The 6,688-nt window shown below is 35.6% G+C and overlaps 1 pseudogene; it reads left to right on the top strand.

The window, feature by feature from the left end:
* Positions 1 to 996: 996 nt before the first annotated feature.
* On the top strand, positions 997 to 6,364 carry LOC142622280 (uncharacterized; annotated as a pseudogene).
* Positions 6,365 to 6,688: the final 324 nt, after the last annotated feature.

Raw genomic sequence — 6,688 nt, 5'->3', positions numbered from 1 at the left:
TTATTAAACTCCAAATCTAATTATTCCTTGTTCATTAGAACAAAAGGGAACACTTTCTTTGCCTTGATTGTTTGTGTGAATGATATACTTATAGCTAGCAATGTCAAACTTACCAAGTAAAGATGATGAAATAATGATGTTATATTTGACTCTCATCGGGCTAGATTTGAACTTCCTAGTCCATAAACTAAGCCAATTCATGAACCAATTTAGGCACTTTATTATTAAAAGCTTTACTAATTCAGATTGAGCTGGATGCCCTAATACCAAAAGATCCATAACAAGGTATTGTGTATCCCTTGGTAACTCTCTTATCTCTTGAAAGTCCAAGAACAGATCATCAGTTGAAGCTGAATATAAGACTACTTGGGTGTAATCCTTCAAGATTTACACATTTCACATCTACTAGCTGCCTTGCTCTTCTGTGACAACTAATTTACACTTGACATTGAAATAAATTTCCACTTAACAGGTGTAATTCATACCCTTCATGTTAGTTCACATCACCAGCTAGCTGATATCCTAACTAAAAGCTCTTAGATTCTATTAATTTTTTATACTATCCATTGCCAGATAGACACGCACAACATATATATTCCATCTTAAGGAGAGAGTGTTATAAACCAGGTGAAGTAAATGTCACAAAATCAAGATTAAGGGTGAGTTTGGTTTAACTTTTTGTAATTGTGATTTTTAAAAAAGTGGCGGTTTTAGTAAGTGTGAGGATTTGGTGGCATGTATCAAAATTGCTTTTTGAGGTGTAAATTATCAAAGCAACTGCTAAACGACAGGTCGTTTGTCACACAGCTCACCACTATCCATTGTTTAGATCCTCACACACAACTTGCCGTGTTCAAACTTCAAATAACAAAATTCCATGCACTCTTCTTTCTTCTTTACGCTCTCACATCCCCACCACCCCAATCTCTGATCGCTGATTGATTCTCAAACACAAAAATAACACAGTCGCGGCGGCTTTTCTTTAAAAAGTGTACAATGGAAGACAAACCCACCAGTTCATCAACGAGCTTTGTCGACCTGTTAGTCGTAAGTGCATTTTATCTTTCTCTCTATAAGCTTCTCACCAGTTACAAACAGTGACCCAATTAACCAATTTTATTCTTTGGTGGGTACTTTAGGTACCAGGCGACGTCGTTCTCGATCTCTCAAACATGACTAACCAAACCTTAATGGCCTGTTTGGATGTTTAAAAAATGAGGGGAGTAGAGTAGAGAGAAGGGGAGTAATTCAATTATCTTATTTGGGAGTTTTTTAAGGAAGGAGGGGGAGGAGTTTGAAGGGGTTTCAACTACTTCCAACCCCCTCATTTTTAATTCCCCCAAATTGGAGAGATTTGGAGGGAGAGTAGAGCACATAAAATTATTGATAAAGTAAATTACCTAATTTACCCTTATTATATTTATAAAATTACAATGTTAAAAATAAGGGGAAGGGCTAATTACTCCCTTCCCCCTTACTAATTATAAAAACATTCAAACAAAGTGGAAGGTAATCATTCTCCTCTACTCTCCTCCCCACTACTCCCCTCCCTTCTACTCCCCTCCTTCTCTGAACTCCCAAACAGGCCATAAAACTCGGTGGTGGTCTCCGACAGGTCTGTTCTTTGCCTAAGCTTTTTTTTTTTTTTTTTCACTTGAATGGGATAGAGGAGTCAAATGGGTAAACTTTATTATTTTTTATTCTTTTCTATAAAATTTTGTGCACAAAGGTCCCACTTTTACGGGGCTTTGGGAGAGGTGATTGGTAAGTAGCTGATTCCTCGTGAAAAAAAATCAGCTTACAGTAAAAATTGTATGTTCATTCCATTTTCATTGATTAGAGGTTGATTGACATTCATCTTGCTTGGGTAAATTTCCAGAATTGTGATGCTATTTCTGTCATGAAGGCTTGGAAGCTCAGGTTCTCAAAGCCAAATAAATATTGGGTTGAAAACTCCCAGAAAAGGGTGATTTTTACATGTCCTGGTGTATTGTTACCTTATTATGATTCTATTATTCTTAATGTTGTGTAAGCTTTTTTTTCTTTTTGATAGGTTAATAGCCAGATACCTTACCTTTTGTGTATTTTTCATTCTGATGGTACTTGGAATTGCAATATATTCTAGTAGGCATTAGTCTAGCCATCTAGGATGCATGGACATTGAAAAATTATAACATGATACAGCAAATAAGACACCATTACAACACAGGTACGGCATTCCAAATGAAGTATTTGTGCATCCTAGGCATTAGTGTTAAACATAAAAATGATGACAATAATCTATAGGCGGCAATTCCTTTGGATAGAATAGAATGGTAGAAAATATATATATATATATATATATATATATATATGTGTGTGTGTGTGTGTGTGTGTGTGGCTAACCTTTACTAATTTGTTAAGGATCCATAACTGACCTTGAAAAATTGGGACTAAGGCATGGGGAGGGGCGCTGCCCGGGGGGGGGGAGGGGCGCGGTGGCGTTGGGGTGAGGTTGTGAAGTTGAGACTAATTTTGAAGTGTTTTAGGTTATGTGCTCACTGGTGATTGTTACAACCCTGTATTCAAAATGGATAGTTTTCTTTTTTATGTGGTATACTTCAGTGGTGTTTTGATTCTTTCAATTAGATTGGGTGACATTGATCTCTGGAGTGTTCATATTGCTTTAGTTCCTTCACATACTTCTAAAAAAAAAAAATGTTGTAGTTCCTTCTCATGGCTTTCAAATAGTTTCTATTTTTCTTATTTTTCCTCTTCTTTGTGAATTTGTTATTTTGTACAGTATGTGCCTCATGCAGGAGATTCTGTTCTTGGAATTGTGGTGGACTCTAAAGCAGATATAAGAAATTTTACTTGATTACATCATTGACTTTGGTATTATTAATCCTCCATTGCTAGTAGAAACTTCTTCCTATTTTAGCTTTGTTGCTTTTAAAATCAGAGCAGCCATTTTGTCCCTTAATTGTTACCGTCTATGTACCCTAGTTTATTTATGAATTTCTTGAAATTATAGCAGTTGTTCTTATCTCTGTAGAGATTGAATTCCCTTTCTGAGGACTTAAAAAAGTTACTTGTAGTTTCTGTCTACCTATGAATCTATGTATGTTTTTTAAAAAATAAAAATTGTGTGTGTACTGCAAGTTGGACATCCCAACCTTGATGATGATATATATTGCTGTATTTTTAGAAAGGGGGTACCACTGTTGACGTGGAGATTTGAATGGATCTGAATTTTAGAATGAATACATATATGTGTGTGCGTGTGTATGTATGTATGTATATAGACACAACAACAACAAAGCCTTAGTCCCTAAAATTTGGGGTTGGGTATGGATCCTATTAGCTAGGGTTGGCCACAATTTGGAAGTATGCTTCCAAGTTCCAAGTGAATACTCCCTCTTTATGTAAATTACTGGTTTTTTGCATTGAATTTCTTTATAATACCTTTCTTGGACATAAAATTACCCATTGTCAAAAAGTTTTATGTGTTTTGATGAACTTTAGAACAACTTTCTATGATCTTTTTGTCCATCACTTGCAGAACTTGCTTGTGGAAATAAAAGGGACCTGGATTGGCATTTTTGCCTGTGCTTGCATTTGAAGGAGGAACTAGAAGAAACATACCAAAGTTTGAGGTGTGTGAAAGTCTAAGGTCATGCTTATATGTTAATTGCAAAGACAAGGTTGTCCATTCTTTAGTTTAACCATGGATACATCATGTACCCATGCATCATCGTATGCATATTGCCTGGGAAGTCAATTCGTTGTGTTTTCCTACATCTTATATTATTTTTCTTTAGATTGTAACACATAGGGGAAGAAGCCTGAGAGGTATTCTAAACTCAAAGTTGCTTCTTCGAGGTCTTTCTGTTGAAAAGTAAGAGAAAGAAAACCAATATTTCTCACTCAAACCACTGAAGGCAACCTGAATAGTGGTCTTGATTTTGCTGCCAATGAGCTCTAGCTCAAATGGTCCTGATATTGTGAGTTAAAGACTCACTGGGTGTATATGTTACTTACCAATCCAAGGAAAACAGAGTAGTTAGTCTTCATTTTGCTGCTGGTGGTTTGCCTGCAATATATGGATGATGTCATGGATCTTCTTGAACTAGTTAAAAGCATAAACATCTTCAACTCTGTGTAGATCTTTTAGAAATAGTTTTACACATCTCCTTACTATTGGAAACATGGTTCCACTTCTTGTGGTATTGCCCTTTTGATTTGACAGAATCCTTTTTTCCAACAGATAAGATTGTTGAAGCTGTAAACTAGATATGGCTTCTACATCTTATACTTGCTAGATGCATTTCTTTCCACACTATTCTAGTTCCTTATAAAAAGAAATTAATCTTCTTAATTTTGAAATTAAAGGGAAAAACTACACTTTTCTTCTGAATATTTGGTAATGAGTTAATAGCATGAACAGTTTCTTTCCTTGTTTGACTGCTCTAAGAACTAGCTGTATACCATAGTCAGTTCTTTGTTGTGGATTAAAAGATGTACTCTTTAAAAAAAATTTAATAAAAAAAAAATTAAGAAAGGTGATTGTAGTGTTGACATCATTGACAGATTCTACTCTAATATATTTCTGTCTCTTGATTTATGCAAAGTGGAAAATGATGATTGACTTATATCAATTATTTGTTTGCTTCTGCAATATTTTTCTTCTTGTTAATGTGCTGTGCTGCAGATAGGTACTTTGCTCTATGTTAAGGTCGTGAAGGCAAACCCTGGCATGAATCCTAAGTTATCATGCACTAATGGTTGGTTTCTGATTATTTATTTATTTTGTTTGATGTGCACTGATGGCATATATCTGTCATGTTTCTGACTTTTATTAGTTTCCAAGGTTCCTTGTTGATTTGATTTTTTGAACTATCTCTTAACCTTTTCATTACCTTGTTTTGCATTTTACAGCCAGTGGGAAAGCAGCAGAATTTGGCCAGCTTAAAGATGGCTACATGTTTGAATCTTCAACTGGTCTGTCAAGAATGTGAGAATTTTTCTCCCCCTTTAATTCATATTTGATATTTGACAGATCTTTTTAAAATATAGATATGTGCGTGAACTCATGGTAACTATATAGCACTTTTGCCCCCCGCCTTTTGATGGGTAAACATAACTTATGCACCCCACTATATAGCATAGTTATAAAGCTTGCGAATTTCTCTTTGCTATAATGATACATTGATACATCTCTTGTCTTGTCTCTAGGCTCCTGACTCACCAACATGTCCAGTTCTCGATGCTTTGGGGAAGAAGCTTTCCTTTGAGACAGCAGTTGGCTTAAATGGCCGTGTTTGGGTATACATCCTGTTCTTGAGGCCCTCCTATTTGTAGTTGGGTTAGACAGTCACCTATTTCCAATTTTTTTAGTCTATGAGATTTTGACCTTCTCTTGATATGGGCTTGAGGCCCCTGTAAGGACTACACAAATACTGTTTGGTAACTTATATTTTAAACCTTATAGGTTCGTGAGTGTATCAAATTAAACCCCGAGGTTTGGAATGGTGATAAATTGAAGCCTCACCCTATATTAAAACCCTAAACACAATGTCATTACACTTAAATGGGCTAAGGTTCAATTCGTTACACCCCTGAAATATAAGATTTAAAATGTAGTTTTTCCAAACTGTTTTATATTGCAACCTTGTTGCCTGAAAATTAATAACCTCTATTAAAGACGCTTCCTAATATTATTCTTTTAATAAAGTTTGTACCCAGTCCATCAAACTCTCATTTTTGTAGGGTTTGGGAGAGGTAATTTGGTAAACAGTCTTACCTCCAATTTTTGTGGGGAGACAGTTTTTTGGACTGGAACCATAATTTATCACTTTCAGTGAGAGGCACTTGGGTGTAAAGTTAGAACCACAGACATTGGAGACCAGAGATGGTGCACTATAACTGAGCTATCTTGATACTATTCTTACAATATCTTATTGAGTTGCAGGTCAATGCCTCCTCTCCATCTACAGTCATAGTTGCTGATAATGCAATTATGAACTTGGAATCTTTGAGTGGGGTGCAGCAGAGAATTATGGTGGAAAAATTGATTCAAAATTTAAAGCTATCAAGTCAGTACTCCTATACATTTATGATTTCTTAACCAAATATATTTATTTGCTGCTGGCTCTGCAATAATTTTCTCTTACTTATGAATATGAAACAAACTAATTGACTGTTTCTTTGCAGCGTGATACTGAAAGAAGTGAATGCTATAAACTTTATAGCTGTCACATTTACCCATTGTGTTTTACATGGGAGGAGCATGGTCACGCGGTGTTACAAAGGCAACAAAATGAACAAATTCCTCTATCAAGCATCAAAGACGACAAAGTTTCTGCACAAGATGATCCTCAAATAATCAATCAAATGTGCAGGCCTTTCTGCCCATTCTGCATTGTCACAGATTCCCATCATGAAATGAGTTTGCCAATTGCAGTTTTTATTTTTTGTTTCTCTTTAGAACTTGGAAGCTGTATTAAAATTTTCTGTTTTATGTTTTATCTGTAGAATTGGGGAAGGGAGTTAACATTGTAATTTTCAACTTAAAGCAAGATTTATTTATAAGAATTATAAATTATTCCTCCCAACAATGTTGAAAACTTGAAATAGTTCATTAAGTTGGGAAGGGGGGGGGGGGGGGGGAGGGGTTGTTCCAAAAGCCCAGGAGTGGACTGGATTGTTT

The sequence above is a fragment of the Castanea sativa genome, chromosome 1 (genome assembly GCF_040712315.1).
Source record: "Castanea sativa cultivar Marrone di Chiusa Pesio chromosome 1, ASM4071231v1".
Lineage (NCBI taxonomy): Eukaryota > Viridiplantae > Streptophyta > Magnoliopsida > Fagales > Fagaceae > Castanea > Castanea sativa.
Note: the sequence above shows the minus strand (reverse complement) of the source record. Positions and strands in the feature narration are given on the sequence as shown.